Genomic DNA, 19676 nt, shown 5'->3' with positions numbered 1-19676 from the left:
AAAATGACAAATATCTAAATGGAGCAGCAGATCTGACAATTATCTCAAGTAGCACTCTTCCAATAGCATTTCGGGCATCAAGATGAACACAAATGAAAATGATGCAATGAGATAAAATGATGTACTCTCTGAGACGAACATTTTAATATGCTATATGCCAAAAACGGAGCTACGGATGAGGAGATACGACATGATGAACATAGCAAATTATTAGGGTTTCGGGCAAAGAAAGTCAACCGAGATGAAACCGGATCCAGATCTAGCCCGCGTGTACTGTAGCAGTGGTGCGACTCCCGAGGATCGTCGGCAGGAATCGAGGAGGCAGGCGGCGGCGGACCCGTGCCGGAGAAGAACGGGGGCGGCGCCGGCGGGCTTCGGGCGGAGGAGAGGAAGGTCGGGCGGCGCGGGCGCGGCGCTCCTCGGCGGTGGGCTCCCGCGGCAGGGGCGGCGAGGTGCGGTACGGTGGACGGAAATGGCGGGCGCGGCGGCCGGCGAGCTGGGCGGCGGAGGCGGCGGCTCGTCGGCGTCGGGGAAGATGGGTGCGGGGAGGCGCGGTCTCCCGCGAGGCGGCGGCAGCCGAGCGCGGGCCGGAGAGGGCCCGCGGCGGGTTTCACGGGCCGGCGATGTGGGGCGCTCGCGGGCGAGTGGGGAGGTGCCACGTGGCGGCGGTGGCGGATCCGGACGCGTCTGACTCGTCCGGACGTGTCCGGCGGGGGCGGAGATTTGATTTTTAGGGTTTGGGAGAGGGGATCCGCGAATTTGGAGGAGGGGGTCTTTATAAAGAGGTAGAGGGAGCTAGGAGAGTCGAAATGAGGTGCGGTTTTCGGCCACGCGATCGTGATCGAACGCTCTAGATGATGGAGTGGGTTTTGGTTGGTTTTGAGCCAACATGGAGGGGTGTTGGGCTGCAACACACACGAGGCCTTTTCGGACCCTCGGTTAACCGTTGGAGCATCAAATGAAGTCCAAATGGTACGAAACTTGACAGGCGGTCTACCGGTAGTAAACCAAGGCCGCTTGGCAAGTCTCGGTCCAATCCGGAAATGTTTAATCCCCACACACGAAAGAAAGGTAGAAATGACCACCGGAGGAGAACGAAGCGCCGGAATGCAAAACGGACAACGGGGAAAATGCTCGAATGCATGAGATGAACACGTATGCAAATGCAATGCACATGATGACTTGATATGAGATGCATGACAACTATAAAAACACATGGAGACAAAGACCCGAACCCGAGAAAATAAAATAACTTAAGGCCGGAAACGGCAAGAGTTGGATTACATATTGGGTAAATCATATCCGGGGTGTTACAATCTTAAGTAACTGAGATGCAGACAGTTGTTGAGCAGCTCCAGGAGGAAGTAGAGGAGAAGAAAGGGAAGCCTACTATGGATGCTTTTCAGAGAGTGCCCAGAGGTCAGAGATTTGCTACAGTGCCAGTGCCTGACACTAGAGCAACTACTTCCGCACCAGCAACAACAGCTTCAGTGCCACCTCCAGTTGCCACTCCACAAGCTCCAACAACATCTACTGATGCCTTTGTCCTTGGAGTCCTTTCTACACCACCTCCTGAAGATCAAGCCTAGAGAGACGCATAGCACTATGCATTTTCAAACTTTTTGGTAACTTGTTGCCAAAGGGGGAGAAATGTATAGATCTTAGGCTTCAAGAGAGAGTGCTTTGCTTCTTTGTCTTTCTTGCTATTTGGTTGATACTTTTGTGTGTGCTTGTTTGATACTTTATGTCTGTGTGTGAGATACTTGTATGATCATGTGTTTGATCATATCCTACCTTAATGTGTATGCTTGGATGATATTATCTTTTGTATCTCATATATGATCATTCACTTTGCTTGGTGATGAGTGCATATTTTAATTCCTATCATTTTGAATGCTCCACCAAGATGTATGTGACATGGAAGAGTGACCCATGATCCTAATCGATTGTGCATTTGCATTCAAAAGAAAATCTTAAATAATGCACAAATTTAGGGGGAGCTCTTGCTTATCACATACTTCTCAAAGCGATGATGTACTTTAAATCTTATTATCATTTGTCGAAGCTTTGATCTATATGTTGTCATCAATTACCAAAAAGGGGGAGATTGAAAGTGCAACTATCCTTGGGTGGTTTTGGTAATTCCTAACAACATATAACTCATTGAACTAATCCAATTTCAAGATGATCATTTCAGAAAGTTCAATGATTGGCATGGCATGGATTAGGAATGTGGACCCCTCAAAATGCTAAGGACACATATTAGCTCAAGCTCAAGACTCTACATTTCCATTTTAGTGATCCAAGATCACATTGAGTCCATAGGAAAAGCCAATACTATTAAAAGGCGATGAGGTGTTGCTTAATGGCTTGCTTGCTCAAAATTCTTAGTGATATGCTCCAAAAGCCCTCTACCACTTTCTCATATCCACATATGTCCCAAACCAAAAGTAAAACTCGGCCCTACCGATTTGATCTATCCAGCGCCACCGAGTTCACTTGACATAGCCACTACCAGAAACCCTAGTCACTTCGATCTCACTGAGATGGGATTGCAAACTCTCTATTTCCCTTCGTAACGTTTCGGTCCAACCGAGATGAGCGATCGGTCCCGCCGAGTTCACAATGCAAACTCTCTGTTTGCCTTTCGTAACTTTTTGGTCTCACCGAAATGAGTGAATCGGTCCCACAGAGTTTGCCTGACCAACTCTCTATTTGCCTATTACAGAAATCGGTCCAACCGAGTTTATGTAATCGGTCTCACCGAGATTACGTTATGCCCTAACCATAACGAAATCGGTTCCACCGAGTTGACATGTCGTTCCCACCAAAAATCCTAACGTTCACATTTTGAACTAAATCGGTTTGACCGAGTTTCATGATTCGGTCCCACCGAGTTTGGTGATTTGTGTGTAACGGTTAGATTTTGTGTGGAGTCTATATATACCCCTCCACTCTTCCTTCATTACTAAGGAGAGCCATCAGAACGTGCCTACACTTCCAACATACATTTTCTGAGAGAGAACCACCTACTCGTGTGTTGAGACCAAGATATTCCATTCCAACCACAAGAATCTTGATCTCTAGCCTTCCCCAAGTTGGTTTCCACTCGAGTCATCTTTTCGCCAAATCCAAATCTGTAAGAGAGAGATTTGAGTGTTGGGGAGACTATCATTTGAAGCACAAGAGCAAGGAGTTCATCATCAACACACCATCTATTACCTTTTGGAGAGTGGTGTCTCCTAGATTGGTTAGGTGTAACTTGGGAGCCTCCGACAAGATTGTGGAGTTGAACCAAGGAGTTTGTAAGGGCAAGGAGATTGCCTACTTCGTGAAGATCTACCCTAGTGAGGCAAGTCCTTCGTGGGTGATGGCCATGGTGGGATAGACAAGGTTGCTTCTTCGTGGACCCTTCATGGGTGGAGCCCTCCATGGACTCACGCAACTGTTACCCTTCGTGGGTTGAAGTCTCCATCAACGTGGATGTACGATAGCACCACCTACCGGAACCACGCCAAAAATCTCCGTGTCTACATTGTGTTTGCTCCCTCCAATCTCCTCCCTTTACCTTCATATCCAATGTTTTACATTCCGCCGCTATACTCTTAGACTTGCACGTGTAGGTTGATTGCTTGACTTGTGCTAAGTTGCTAAAATCTGCCAAAACATAAAATTAGGAAAAGGCTAGATTTTTATTTGGTCAAGTAGTCTAATCACCCCCCCTCTAGACATACTTTTGATCATATAGCCTACATGCAAGAGCCCCGCCGGCAGCACCCGGAGCTCGTGGAGGCGGAGCGGGCGATCTTTGTCGGCGCGGTGGGTGGCAAGGTTATCGCGCTCTCCTCTGATGACGAGGTCGAAGGCGATGGTAGCAACGCGGAGGGCGTTGAGGTGGGCCCCGAGGACGAGGAGATTGACGTCGACGAGTGGAGGAGTGCCTTCCCAACAACCCCAATGACGGTACTGGCCCGGACCCGGCTCATGGCACACCGTACATGATGAGGAAGGATTGCCTCGACCTCTACTTCGACCGAAAGTAGTTTAGCTTAGTTTAAATTTATGTTTTATGTTCGGTTATGCAAAAGTATCTATGTTTATTTTTGAATGCATGCTAATTTCGGTTGAACCTGCTTTGAACTTGATCAAATTGAAGTTTACAACCTTAAGTTTAGGGGATCGACTAGAAAAGGCCAAAAAATGTTGGAGTATATATATATATCCACTAAGGGTTTTAGTCCTTTAACTTTTTAAGGATCACCTAGAGATGTCCTGATGACTTGTTTATTTTAGTTCTTCACAATATGATGCTCTATATGCGCAACTATTTGCCGTGTAGTTCAATTTCATCAATAACAGTTTCAACAATACCACTATGAATTACGATATTTGGTTGATGTTAAGGATATTGCAGTTAACATGCCTTTTCGTTTTTCAATTGTTGTTTGGCAACATGCATTGTACTGAATGAATAAATATGCAATCCCAGGCTACATAGCAACAAGGAAGAATGTTACCTTAATGTTCTGATGATGTCTAGATATACATGTAATAAAATCTTATATAATGGGATGGATGGAGTGTTGTACTATATCATTTTTCAATTGTTGTTTAGGTTCTAATATTAACTTGGTGCTTTTAGGTACATATATCATTGCCAAAGATCCACAATTCGACCCTTTCTACGTATGGGGCAACGAGATATTCATGAACCATCATCAAATGAGGAAACTGATAAAGATTGTTATAAAAATGGGTCAAAAGATGTCAATCGAACTATTTGTTTACACTTTATGCAAGACAATAGTGAACTGCAAGATGGTAACCCTGTAGCCTTCTTTTCACTGCCCGTAATAAGTTGTGTTAGATGACAATATCTGAATCTTTTTTCTTTTGTAGTGGATCCTGAAGCAGTTTACTCAAGATTACCTCTCAAACTACATGATTGGCGGCCGGCCATGATAATGGGTTGGACTAGAGTCATGCATGCCTTCTGCATCCAGGAGAGCACAATAGGGCCATTCCGCTTCACCTTGTTCAGCAACTGGAATGTTTGTCACCTCTTTCTTTACCATCTGTAATAGTACAAGTATAGAACCCTAGCCCATCATTCTTTATTTGGTGCTTATGTAATTCTTAAACATATGTACCTGTGAATCGAATAATGCATTGGTTGTTTGAACATGATGGATATGAATAAAGCTATAGCCTACTTTCAAGTTTAAATTAGGTACAATTTTAAATAGCAGCAATTAAATTAGGGTGAAATTACGTTGTGCAGGTCATTACGGCACACACGGTTGGTAAAACACAAATATTTGCGATATACACCATAATCCAAGACGGTTCACAGAGAGGAGACGTGTGCAAGCATGCACACAGTTGGCGTTTGCAAAGCGTGTGTGATGTCAGACACTATCACATGCGGTGTGGGAAAACTAAATGTGTGTGATTGTCTACCTATCGTACACGGTTTATAATCATGGACTATTTGTGATGTGCCAGGCGTCGTAAAACTCCCGTGCCTAGAATCTTCCTGGAAAACTCTCGTGCCTGGAATCTGCCTGGTTTTAGGCAAAACCACAAAACTCCGACTGCGATGGCAATGCGAGCACAAACGAGTAGCAAGGATGAAGCGTTTGGGATATTCCGGATATCGAAAGCGGTTATATAGGGACAACTGTATGCATCAAGGATCCCTATCCCCGATGGTTTCTGGGTCATGTGGGAAGGACCCCCTATCGCCCACACTCACTTGGCGACGGTTCCAAATGCCGTCGCAGAAAGGGGTTAAAAACTGTTTGTTTAGGACCGAAGTGCGCCAGTGGCCCCTTATACAAAATACATGAAGGACATCATCACTAACAAAAGGAAAATACCTCAAGCTGATATCTCCACCATGCTTGCTAATTATTCTTTTAAGGATGGAGTACCTAAAAAACTTGGAGATCCGAGAATACCAACTATACCTTGCTCCATCAAAAGAAATTATGTTAAAACTGCTTTATGTGATTTAGGAGCTGATGTTGGTGTTATGCCTTTCTCTTTATATAAAAAACTTGACTTGAATAAACTCACACCTACTGAAATATCTTCGCAAATGGCTGACAAATCAACTGCCATACCTGTCGGTATTTGTGAGGATGTGCCCGTTGTTGTTGCAAATGTTACTATCTTAACAGACTTTGTTATACTTGAGATGCCCGAGGATGACAATATGTCAATTATCCTTGGTAGACCCTTTTTGAATACTACAGTGGCTGCTATTGATTGCAATAAAAGCAAGGTCACTTTTCATATCAATGGTAATGAGTATACAGTCCACTTTCTGAAGAAACAATTCCAAGTGAATGGTACTAATGTTATTGAAAAATCTCTGACACTCATTATTGGAAGTTTTGAACTACCTCTACCTACTGCCAAAAAGAAATAGGATATACTTATTGTTGGGGACAGGCATAATCCCGTTGAGGTAACTTAGTGTTTTACGAAAGTTCTTTGGTCTCATGCTAATCGAAGGTGGTTTTTAGTAAGACTTGATCAACCTTATTAATGGATCATTTTTTAGAGGCATGAAGTTGATGAATTTTGTAGACACTACCTTCTATCCTTACCTTTTGTTCTCTGTTTTTCTTAGTTAAATAAAATAAAATGCCATGTTTATCTTGTTTTTTGGATTCTCCGTGCAATAAAAAATGACCCAAAAATAAAAGTTCTCATAATGCCCTGAAAATTTAATATGATTTTTTTGAATATTTCTGAATTTTTGATGCAAATAAGATTATAGGGGGTGCACCAGGTGGGCACAACCCACCTGGGCGCGCTAGCAGCCCCAGGCGTGCGCGGTGGGTTGTGGTCCCCACATGGGTCCTCTCACTTATCTCTTTAGCCCACATCATCTTCTACCTCCAGGAAAAAATCACCATTGCTCCCTCTCTCTCTCTCTCTCTCGTGTTCTTTCTCTCAAACCCGTGGATTATGATCCCTTTGCTTGAAGCTCCATTTCCAAAACTGTTTTCAAGGATTGCTACTTGGTATGTAACTCCTCCATTGCTCCAATTAGTTTTTTGCTTTAGTGGTTTATATTTTGAATAATTAGCTACTCTTGGTGCTGCTGTAGATGAGCTTGCATGGACTTCTTGGAGTTCTAAGTAGTTTGAATGCTTAATATAGCCTCTATCCATCCTTATGAGTAGTTGCTATCAATCTTGTGAAGTTTTGTTGACAAAAATTTGGTGTCCCAAAATTTTTCAGAAATTGTTCGCAAATAAAAATGCAATTATTTAGGAGTTCTTCGAGGAAGAGGTCTACGGAGGCATCATCTAGTATTGGCTCGATACGTTGGTTTGAACCAAGCGCAAGCGAAATGCGGGATGCGGCTATCTAATCATGCTTGTGGCCGTGTAACGATTTCATGGTGAGCGCATGTATTAAGGAAGAATTTGAGCACTATGTTCACGATGCCGAGCTCGGACCTACATTGAACATAAGTGCCTTCAGCATCTCAACCTCACAGAAACTTTACTAAGAAATTCAAATAATTTCCTCATGAGTCTAGAGTTTCATTTAACCTGTATGTTCATCCTTATACCATGCCCCTAGAGATGTTCTCTAATATCTGCAAAAATCCAATTTGGGGTTCGCTAGACGAGCCACCAAGAGCTGAATATAAGACATTCTTGACTAGTATTTGTTACGGTGAGGATAGAGGAGTGACACAAGGTAGAATAAAAAGTATTCATTTTCCATCAGTTCAATACTTTGTACTCTTTAATGGCAAATGCATCGTGGGCAATCAAGATTGAAGCACACTATGTTCTCCTGACTTGAGCCTTATACACACTGCCCTGATCGGAATTAATAGTTATAATCTTGGAGCGATGGTTGCACGTAGGCTGCAACATAACACTGGTAATGGTTATTTCTATGGTGGGATTTATGCTTCTTGTTTCGCAAGATAGGTTGGTGTTACACCTCTGCCATATGACCCCATCTTACCTACTCAGTACTTAGATTTGAGGCCATGAAGTGCCATAAGTTCCTTAAGGGCAAAATCACTAATTATACTTATAGCTTACGGTTCAATAAAGAAACCATGGTGCCTATCATTTTGCCTGCGCCTGCTCTCTTTGGTTTCAATAGCAAAAGAAGATATTTTGTTCTTGAGAGAGAAGCCCGTGCGTACAAAGCGGAGATCGAGGCAGCTCGGTGGGCTGAGGTGGTTGCACCAAGAGCCTCCATGAGCTACCACTCTGACTACTATGCAGGTCGCAGATGGTGATTACCAAGCTAGGCCAAAAGCCTAAGCTTGGGGGAGTACGTATTTCCATCGACATTACATTCATGTTCACACATTTTCATTCCAATTGTCGGTGTTCACACTTTTTCATTGTATTATCCATGCTAAATTTATTTACTTGCTTTCTTCTTGTGTGTTTGGAAACCTTTGTGAAAACCCAAAAATATTTCTTGCTTCTTTTCGGTTTTTCTTTCTAGTTTAATTAGTTGTAGTATTAAAAGAAAACCCAAAAAGATTTCTTGATTCTTCATTTGCTTATTGGGAGCTCTCCCGTGTAAATAGTTTTTCTCGTTTTTGTTTTCCTGTCTTTAATCTTCTTTCTTCAAGAAAAACTAAAAACTCCAAAAAAATAATGTATTTCTCTGAAATTCTTTCATGTTTATTGAGTCATAACAAAGAGAAGACCATGATGAAATTATTGAGCGGCTCTCATATGCATTATTGTTGATCTAACAGAGCCCAAATTGCTTTGTCTTCTCCTTTTGAATAAAATGTTTGCAGATTCCAGCTTAGTCCATGGCACTCTTGCACTATTATTATTTTCATATCGTTCGGTCATGCAAATGAAAGGCAATAATGACGATATTTGATGAACTAGTTGTGTCAGAGAGAAATGGGTATGAACTCAACTTGTTCTATTTTTCTAAATATGTTTAACCTAGTATCCATGATTTAGCATATTATGATCAAACTTGTTTGCAATGACAATTAGAGATTATAGTTTCTCATGCCATGCTTAAATAGCTAGGAGTGGATGATGACTTATCTTGGATATCAACATTGCATTAAAATGATTGTGATGTAGTATGATGATATGGTATCCTCTGAATGTTTCAAGTAGCTTGACTTGGCACATGTTCGTGCATGTAGTTGAATCAAAACCAACATAGCCTCTATGATATTTATGTTCATGGTGTTCATATCCTACTCATGCTAGTATCCAATGTTCATTATCCATAATGCGTGTTCATGACCGTATTCGCTCTCTAGATGGCCGCTTTCCCAACCTATTTGCTAGCATTCACCTGTACTAAGTGGGAATACTGCTTGTGCATCAAAATCCTTAAACCGAAGTTATTCCAGATGAGTCCACCATATCTACCTATATGCGGTATTACCCTACCGTCCTAAGTAAATTTGCATGTGCCACTGCTACCTCTTGAGCATTGCGCTGGTTTTCCCTTGAAGAGGAAAGGGTGATGCAGCAAAGTAGCGTAAGTATTTCCCTCAGTTTTTGAGAACCAAGGTATCAATCCAGTAGGATTTCACGCTCAAGTCCCACGCACCTACACAAACAAATAAGAACCTCACAACCAACGCGATAAAGGGGTTGCCAAGCCCTTCTCGGTCACCTACGAGAGTGAGATCTGATAGATATGATAAGATAAAATTTTTGGCATTTTTATGATAAAGAGAAATAAAGATGCAAAGTAAAATAAAAGTCAAAGGAAATAACTAAGTATTGGAAGATTAATATGGTAGAAGATAGACCCGGGGGCTATAGGTTTCACTAGTGGCTTCTCTCAAGAGCATAAGTATTACGGTGGGTAAACGAATTACTGTCGAGCAATTGATAGAATTGAGCATAGTTATGAGAATATCTAGGTATGATCAAGTATATAGGAATCACGTCCGAGACAAGTAGACCTAAATGATTCTGCATCTACTACTATTACTCCACACATCGACCACTATCCATCATGCATCTAGAGTATTAAGTTCATAAGAACAGTGTAATGCTTTAAGGAAGATGACATGATGTAGAGGGATAAACTCATGCAATATGATATAAACCCCATCTTTTTATTCTCGATGGCAACAATACAATACGTGTCGGTTCCCTTTCTGTCACTGGGATCGAACACCGCAAGATTTAACCCAAAGCTAAGCACTTCTCCCATTGCAAGAAAGAGCAATCTAGTAGGCCAAACGAAACTGATAATTTGAAGAGACTTGCAAAGATAAACCAATCATACGTAAAAGAATTCAGAGGAGAATCAAATATTGTTCATATATAATCTGGATCATAAACCCACAATTCATCGGATCTCGACAAACACACCGCAAAAGAAGATTACATCGAATAGATCTCCAAGAGAATCGAGGACTACTTTGTATTGAGATCCAAAGAGAGAGAAGAAGCCATCTAGCTAATAACTATGGACCCGTAGGTCTGAAGTAAACTACTCACACATCACCGGAGAGGCCATGGAGTTGATGTAGAGGCCCTCCGTGATCAATGCCCCCTCTGGAGGAGCTCCAGAAAAGGCCCCGGGATGGGATCTCTCGAGTGCAGAAGGTTGCGGCGGGGGAATTAGGTTTTCGGGGTGCCCCTGGATGTTTGGGTGGTACGTGGATATATATAGGAGGAAGAAGTACGTCGGTGGAGCAACGGAGGGCCCACGAGGGTGGAGGGCGCAGCAGGAGGGTAGGCATGCCCCCTGCCTCGTGCCTTCCTCCCTTGTTTCTTGACGGTCACTCCAAGTCTCCTGGATCACGTTTGTTGAGAAAATCACGTTCCCGAAGGTTTCATTCCGTTTGGACTCCGTTTGATATTCCTTTTCTTCGAAATCCTAAAATAGGCAAAAAAACAGCAATTTGGGCTGAGCCTCCGGTTAGTAGGTTAGTCCCAAAATGATATAAAAGTGTAAAATAAAGCCCATTAACATCCAAAATAGATAATATAATTGCATGGAGCAATCAAAAATTATAGATACGTTGGAGACGTATCAAGCATCCCCAAGCTTAATTCATGCTCGTCCTCGAGTAGGTAAATGATAAAAGAAGAATTTTTGATGTGGAATGCTTTCTAACATATTTCTCAATGTAATTTTTCTTTATTGTGGCATGAATGTTCATATCCATAAGATTCAAGATAAAAGTTTAATATTTAAATAATAATACTTCAAGCAGACAAACTAAGCAATCATGTCTTCTCAAAATAACATGGCCAAAGAAAGTTGTCCCTACAAAATCATATAGTCTGGCTATGCTCTATCTTCACCACACAAAATATTTAAATCATGCACAACGCCGATGACAAGCCAAGCAATTGTTTCATACTTTTGATGTTCTCAAACTTTTTCAATCTTCACGCAATATATGAGCGTGAGCCATGTATATAGCACTATGGTGGAATAGAATGGTGGTTTTGGAGAAGACAAAAAAGGGAGAAGATAGTCTCACATCAACTAGGCGTATCAACGGGCTATGGAGATGCCCATCAATATATATCAATGTGAGTGAGTAGGGATTTCCATGCAACGGATGCCCTAGAGCTATAAGTATATGAAAGATCAACAAAAGAAACTAAGTGGGTGTGCATCCAACTTGCTTTCTCACGAAGACCTAGGGAATTTTGAGCAAGCCCATCATTGGAATATACAAGCCAAGTTCTCTAATGAAAAATTCCCACTAGTATATGAAAGTGATATCATAGGAGACTCTCTATATGAAGAACATGGTGCTACTTTGAAGCGCAAGTGTGGAAAAAGGATAGTAACATTGTCCCTTCTCTATTTTTCTCTCATTTTTTTGGGGGCTTCTCTTTTTTTATGGCCTTTCTCTTTTTTTCTTTTTTTCGTCCAGAGTCTCATCCCAACTTGTGGGGGAATCATAGTCTCCATCATCCTTTCCTCACTTGGGACAATGCTCTAATAATGATGATCATCACACTTTATTTACTTACAACTCAAGAATTACAACTCAGTACTTAGAACAAATTATGACTCTATGTGAATGCCTCCGGCGGTGTACCGGGATGTGCAATGATGCATGAGTGACATGTATGAAGAATTATGAACGGTGGCTTTGCCACAAATATGATGTCAGCTACATGATCATGCAAGCAATATGACAATGATGAAGCGTGTCATAATAACGGAATGATGGAAGGTTGCATGGCAATATATCTCGGAATGGCTATGGAAATGCCATAATAGGTAGGTATGGTGGCTGTTTTGAGGAAGGTATATGGTGGGTTTATAGTACCGGCGGAAGTTGCGCGATACTAGAGAGGCTAGCAATGGTGGAAGGGTGAGAGTGTGTATAATCCATGGACTCAACATTAGTCATAAAGAACTCACATACTTATTGCAAAAATCTATTAGTTATTGAAACAAAGTATTACGCGCATGCTCCTAGGGGGGTAGATTGGTAGGAAAAGACCATCGCTCGTCCCCGACCGCCACTCATAAGGAAGACAATCAATAAATACATCATGCTTCGACTTCATCACATAACGGTTCACCATACGTGCATGCTACGGGAATCACAAACTTCAACACAAGTATTTCTCAAATTCACAACTACTCAACTAGCATGACTCTAATATCACCATCTCCATATCTCAAAACAATTATCAAGTATCAAACTTCTCATAGTATTCAATGCACTTATATGAAAGTTTTTATTATTGCCATGTTGTTCTAAAGGACTCTCAGAATAATATAAGTGAAGCATGAGAGAACAATAGTTTCTATAAAACAAATCCACCGCCGTGCTCTAAAAGATATAAGTGAAGCACTAGAGCAAAAACTATGTAGCTCAAAAGATATAAGTGAAGCACATAGAGTATTCTAATAAATTTCAATTCATGTGAGTCTCTGTCAAAAGGTGTGTACACCAAGGATGATTGTGGTAAACTAAAAAGCAAAGACTCAAATCATACAAGACGCTCCAAGAAAAACACATATCATGTGGTGAATAAAAATATAGCTCCAAGTAAAGTTACCGATAGACGAAGACGAAAGAGGGGATGCCTTCCGGGGCATCCCCAAGCTTAGGCTTTTTGGTGTCCTTGGATTTTACCTTGGGGTTCCATGGGCATCCCCAAGCTTAGGCTCTTGCCACTCTTCGTTCCATGATCCATCAAATCTTTACCCCAAACTTGAAAACTTCACAACACAAAACTCAAAATAGAAAATCTCATGAGCTCCGTTAGCGAAAGAAAACAAAAGACCACTTCAAGGTAATGTAATGAACTCATTCTTTATTTATATTGGTTTTAAACCTACTGTATTCCAACTTCTCTATGATTTATAAACTCTTTTACTAGCCATAGATTCATCAAAATAAGCAAACAACACAAGAAAAACAGAATCTGTCAAAAAAAGAACAGTCTGTAGTAATCTGTAGCTAACACAAGTTCTGGAACCACAAAAATTCTAAAAAATAAATTGTTGTGTGTGAGTAATTTATCTATTAATCATCAGCAAAAATAATTAACTAAATATCCCCTTCAAAATAAAAATGGAAGCGATTCTCGTGAGCGCTAACGTTTCTGTTTTTTATAGCAAGATCAAAAAGACTTTCCCCAAGTCTTCCCAATGGTTCTACTTGGCACAAACACTAATTAAACACAAAAAAACACAACCAAAACAGAGGCTAGATAAATTATTTATTGAATAACAGCAAGGAAAAATATTGGGTTGTCTCCCAACAAGCGCTTTTCTTTAAAGCCTTATAGCTTGGCATAAGATTTCAACGATGCTCACATGAAAGACAAGAATTGAAGCACAAAGAGAGCATCCTAAAACACGTGACAAACACATCTAAGTCTAACATACTTCCTATGCATAGGCATCTTATAGGCAAAAAAATTATCAAGGCAAGCAAAAACTAGCATATGCAAGGAAGCGAAAGGAAATAATAGCAATCTCAACGTAACGAGAGGTAATTTAGTAACATGAAAATTTCTACCACCATATTTTCCTCTCTCATAATAATTACATGTGGGATCATAAGAAAATTTAACAAAATATATGTCACATAAAATATTTTCAACACGATCCACATGCATGCAAAGTTGACACTCTTCCAAAATAGTGGGATTAACATTAACTAAAGTCATGACCTCTCCAAACCCACTTTTAGTATTATTGCAAACACTATTATCAATCTCATATTCATCATGGGGCGTAAATAAATTTTCAAGATCAAAAGAAGAATCACCCCAATCATGATCATTGCAACAATTAGTAGCCATAGCAAAACTAGCATTCCCAAGCTTAGGGTTTTGCATATTATTGACATCAATAGAATTTATAGTAACATCATTGCAATCACGCTTTTTATTCAAAGATCTATCGTGAATCGCTCCATAAAGTAATTCATCAAACTTTTCAGATTCACGAATTTCAAGCAAAACCTCATAAAGATAATCTAGTGCACAAAACTCACTAGCAATTGGTTCATCATAATTGGAACTCTTAAAAATATTAGCAAGGAGATGAGGATCCATAGATCTTAGGTTCTCTGTTTAGTAACAAATAAACAACTATTCCAACCAACGAGCAAACGAACCAAGTAGTACATCAAAGAAAATGGAAAGACGAGCAGAAGAAGGGCGAATAAAATGGCAAGGGTGAAGTGGGGGAGAGGAAAACAAGAGGCAAATGGCAAATAATGTAATGCGAGGGATAAGAGTTTGTGATGGGTACTTGGTATGTCTTGACTTGACTTGGCGCGAATCTCCCCGGCAACAGCGCCAGAAATCCTTCTTGCTACCTCTTAAGCACTGCGTTGGTTTTTCCTTGAAGAGGAAAGGGTGATGCAGCAAAGTAGCGTAAGTATTTCCCTCAGTTTTTGAGATCACTCTCAAGTCCCACGCACCTACACAAAAAAATAAGAACCTCGCAACCAACATGATAAGGGGGTTGTCAAGCCCTTCTCGGTCACCTACGAGAGTGAGATCTAATAGATATGATAAGATAATATTTTTGGTATTTTTATGATAAAGATAAATAAAGATGCAAAGTAAAATAAAAGGCAAAGGAAATAACTAAGTATTGGAATATTAATATGATAGAAGATAGACCCGGGGGCCATAGGTTTCACTAGTGGCTTCTCTCAAGAGCATAAGTATTACGGTGGGTAAACGAATTACTGTCGAGCAATTGATAGAATTGAGCATAGTTATGAGAATATCTAGGTATGATCATGTATATAGGCATCACGTCCGAGACAAGTAGACCGAAACGATTCTGCATCTACTACTATTACTCCACACATCGACCACTATCCAGCATGCATCCAGAGTATTAAGTTCATAAGAACAGAGTAATGCTTTAAGGAAGATGACATGATGTAGAGAGATAAACTCATGCAATATGATATAAACCCCATCTTTTTATCCTCGATGGCAAAAGTACAATACGTATCGGTTCCCTTTCTGTCACTGGGATCGAACACCGGAAGATTGAACCCAAAGCTAAGCACTTCTCCCATTGCAAGAAAGATCAATCTAGTAGGCCAAACCAAACTGATAATTCGAAGAGACTTGCGAAGATAAACCAATCATACATAAAAGAATTCAGAGGAGAATCAAATATTGTTCATAGATAATCTGGATCATAAACCCACAATTCATCGGATCTCGACAAACACACCGCAAAGAAGATTACATCGAATAGATCTCCAAGAGAATCGAGGACTACTTTGTATTGAGATCCAAAGAGAGAGAAGAATCCATCTAGCTAATAACTATGGACCCATAGGTCTGAGCTAAAATACTCACACATCACCAGAGAGGCCATGGAGTTGATGTAGAGGCCCTCCGTGATCAATGCCCCCTCCGGCAGAGCTCCAAAAAAGGCCCCGAGATAGGATCTCTTGAGTGCAGAAGGTTGCGGCGGTGGAATTAGGTTTTCGTGGTGCCCCTGGATGTTTGGGGGTATGTGGATATATATAGGAGGAAGAAGTACGTCGGTGGAGCAACGGAGGGCCCAGGAGGGTGGAGGGCGCGCCCAAGGGGGGTAGGCGCGCCCCCCTGCCTCGTGCCTTCCTCCCTTGTTTCTTGACGGCCACTCCAAGTCTCCTGGATCACGTTTGTTGAGAAAATCACGTTCCCGAAGGTTTCATTCCGTTTGGACTCCGTTTGATATTCCTTTTCTTTGAAACCCTAAAATAGGCAAAAACAGCAATTTGGGCTGGGCCTCCGGTTAGTAGGTCAGTCCCAAAAATGATATAAAAGTGTAAAATAAAGCCCATTAACATCCAAAATAGATAATATAATAGCGTGGAGCAATCAAAAATTATAGATACGTTGGAGACGTATCACCACCTCTAAAAACTTCAAATAAACATCTATTTTTGTGTGCCTAGATTGTTCATAGAGCGACAGGGGGTAGTCGGTATCTTCCATGCTAAGCGGGTTATTCTCATGATGAGTGTTTATTCACTCGTCCTTTCATGAGTGTGGCGGTAATAGGAATTCCCATTCCCGAAATCAAAAATTGCAAATAATTAAACAAAACTCCCCCAGGATTGTTGTTGGTATGGACGGTACCAGTGAAGTCGGCTATCCTGGATTGTGTTTGTTGGTGGAGGGGGAGTAAACCTTTACTTTTATCGCTTGGGAACCGCCACTAATGTGCTTAGCATGGAAGATATTGATAACTTTCGGTCGTGACGTAAATAGGAAGGGTGCATTTCCCAAAATTTCATTAACCTCTGTTTCAAAACTTTGAGCTCTGGCACCACTACAAATCCCTTCTTCCCTCTGCGAAGGGACTATCTGTTTAATTTTATGTTGATTCATCACCTTCTCAAATAAGCGCCAGATCTGAGAGCACTATTGTCATCCTTACGCATTGTGTATAGTTAATGTTTGGATGCATCATGACTTGTTCTTTTCTACCATGAATTACAATGTTTAGTCGCTGGTTGAAATTTGGAGGTGCTCTGCATTTATGTTTTGCGGTCTCAGAAAGGGCTAGCAAGATACCACTATTGTCATATTATATCATGATTGTTTTGACAAAGTGTTGGCATTTGAGATATCTTATTATTGCTTGTTAGTTGACCATGCCATTGATATGAGTTAATATAATTTTAAGAGTTATTGATGTGATGATTAGTCATGATCTTTGCTGAGAACATGGGTGCTACTTAAGCTTATTTATGTAAACAAGAATAACGGAGTTCATAAAAGTTTTTCTTTTTCACTTTCAGTTTGTCAACTGGATTGCTTGAGGACAAGCAAATGTTTAAGCTTGGGGGAGTTCGTAAAAGTTTTTCTTTTTCTCCATCGTATCTACTTTTCCTAATGCTTTTGCTCTTGTTTTGGACTCTAATTTGCATGATTTGAATGAAACTAGCCCGGACTGACGCTGTTTTCAGCAGAACTACCATGGTGTTGTTTTCGTGCAGAAATAAAAGTTCTCGAAATGGAATGAAACTTTTTGGAGAATTATTTTGCAACAAAAGAAAAATACTGGAGCCAACAACCACCGGAATGGGCCCCTTGTTGAACACAACCCACCAGGGCGTGCCACACCACTACAAAAAAAGACACATCCGTGACATTTTGGGCCAAATGAAAAAAATCCTATCATGCTTATGACACTTCTATGACGATAATTGTGACAAAAGCATGTATCATCATAGATGTGGTGGGCTCCTGCTTCTATGATAAAAAATCATGACAGAAAATGGGCTTTTCATCCTAGGTGGGCCGGGGACGCACCTGCATGACATTCTTTGGGCCGTCCATGACGGAAAAAATCATGGTAGAAGCGAGGGTGAGGAAAATTTCAGGGAGTTCCCGGTTATGGTGGGTGGTCGGCGCCGAGCGATGCATGAAGGGATTGCGTGTTCTCTCGTACACGTACATGCGTGTGTGCGAGCTATTGGGCTCTAACTGAACCGGAGCGAGGCGTCCGCTTACTAAACCCGGGCGATTTGCACTGGCTACGCGTTACTGAACCCGAGCGATCGATCGATCCCTGGTTGTTAACTAAACCCGATCGAGGGATTCCTTCGTTGTTGCTGCTAACTAAAGCCGATCGAACCTGCTACCTCTTGATGAACAGTGAGTGTTGTTGGGTTTGGGTGAACAGTTCCCGGTGGGGGTTGGATGAATAGGACCCCGTGGTATAGAGGCCGTTGCCGCTGGATGAACAGGACCCCGATCGAGAGGAGGCCGCCATACACCCGAGTTGGTTGGGAGTGGATGCACAGGACCCCGTGGAGGGCTGGTTGAACAGGACCCCGTGTGGAGGGCTTGTTGAACAGTAGCCGGTGGAGGCTGGATAAACAGGACCCCATGGTGAACAGTAGCTGGTGGAGGCTGGAGGAAGTCGAAAGTGGATGAACTGTAGCAGGTGGAGGCTGGAGGAAGTCGACGGTGGATGAACAGTAGCCCGTGGAGGCTGGAGCGAGGCAGTAGTCGGTGGATGAACAGTAGCCCGTGGAGTCTCATTTTGCGGTACGCCACACCCCTCTCGATGAATAGGACCCCCTTTTTGACCGTAAGCGCTCCAACACAAGTCAGTTTCCTCCATTTTGCGGTACACTACACACCTCCCAATCAATAGCACCCTGTTTCGACCGTAGGCACTCGAACACAAGTCCGTTTCCTCTGTTTTGCGGTACGCCAGACCCTGTTTCGACTGTTCCATCCAAGCCGGTTGGTTCCCGATGAACACAATGCATTCTGACCCAGTTTGTTGCCTCCCGATGAACACGGTGTTGTTTTTCCATTCCGACCCAGTCGGCTGGCTGCCGATGAACAGGACATTGTCACTGTACGCGGTTGAGACCCCGCCCGTATGTACGTACGTAGCCATATTTACTTTCTTGCAGCATGGCTATATGTACGTGTACACGATATAGACAGGACTGCCTGAACAACTACCGCTCTTTACTGGGCCATGGTTCATCGTGGCAGAAAGACCGATGGACCCGTATGTATGTACATGTTTGCGACCAGAATGACAACGCTGCGTACGCTTCGACCGGGTGGGTCCCGGCTGTCAGGGAGGATAAGGAGGCACTTCCTTGCGTGCGAAGATATTGATGGTGGTTCCGAGCTGACAGGGGGAGGATTCTTTTTTTGCGCGTAATAAGGAGGCACTTCCTTGCGTGCAAAGATGTAGCTGGTGGGTCCATCTGTCAGCCTCACCACATACAGGCCTCTTCCGATGGATGTCGTTCATTAACCACGTTGACCACACCACGCGAACAGCACCGGGGGGTGGATGACGGTGAGGCAGGGAATGACGCAGTGCATGGGAACACGTTGAGGGTAGTATGAGGGTTGACTGGTTTGGCTGTGGTGTGAGGCTACCGCCGCCGCAGAATAACAGGGGTGTGGGTGAGTAGACGGATGGCCTGGCCAGCGATGAGAGTAGTAGGGGGCGGTGTGACCTGTGTGGCAGCATAGCCGGCCATGGGAAGTAGGAGCATGATAACCCACAAGTATAGGGGATCACAACAGTTTTCGAGGGTAAAGTATTCAACCCACATTTATGGATTTGACACAAGGCGAGCCAAAGAATATTTGAAGGTATTAGCAGATGCGTTGTCAATTCAACCACACCTAGAGATTAATTATATGCAGCAAAGTGATTAGTATCAAAGTAGTTTGATAGTTTTG

Source organism: Triticum urartu, chromosome 5 (assembly GCF_003073215.2).
Source record: "Triticum urartu cultivar G1812 chromosome 5, Tu2.1, whole genome shotgun sequence".
Lineage (NCBI taxonomy): Eukaryota > Viridiplantae > Streptophyta > Magnoliopsida > Poales > Poaceae > Triticum > Triticum urartu.
Note: the sequence above shows the minus strand (reverse complement) of the source record.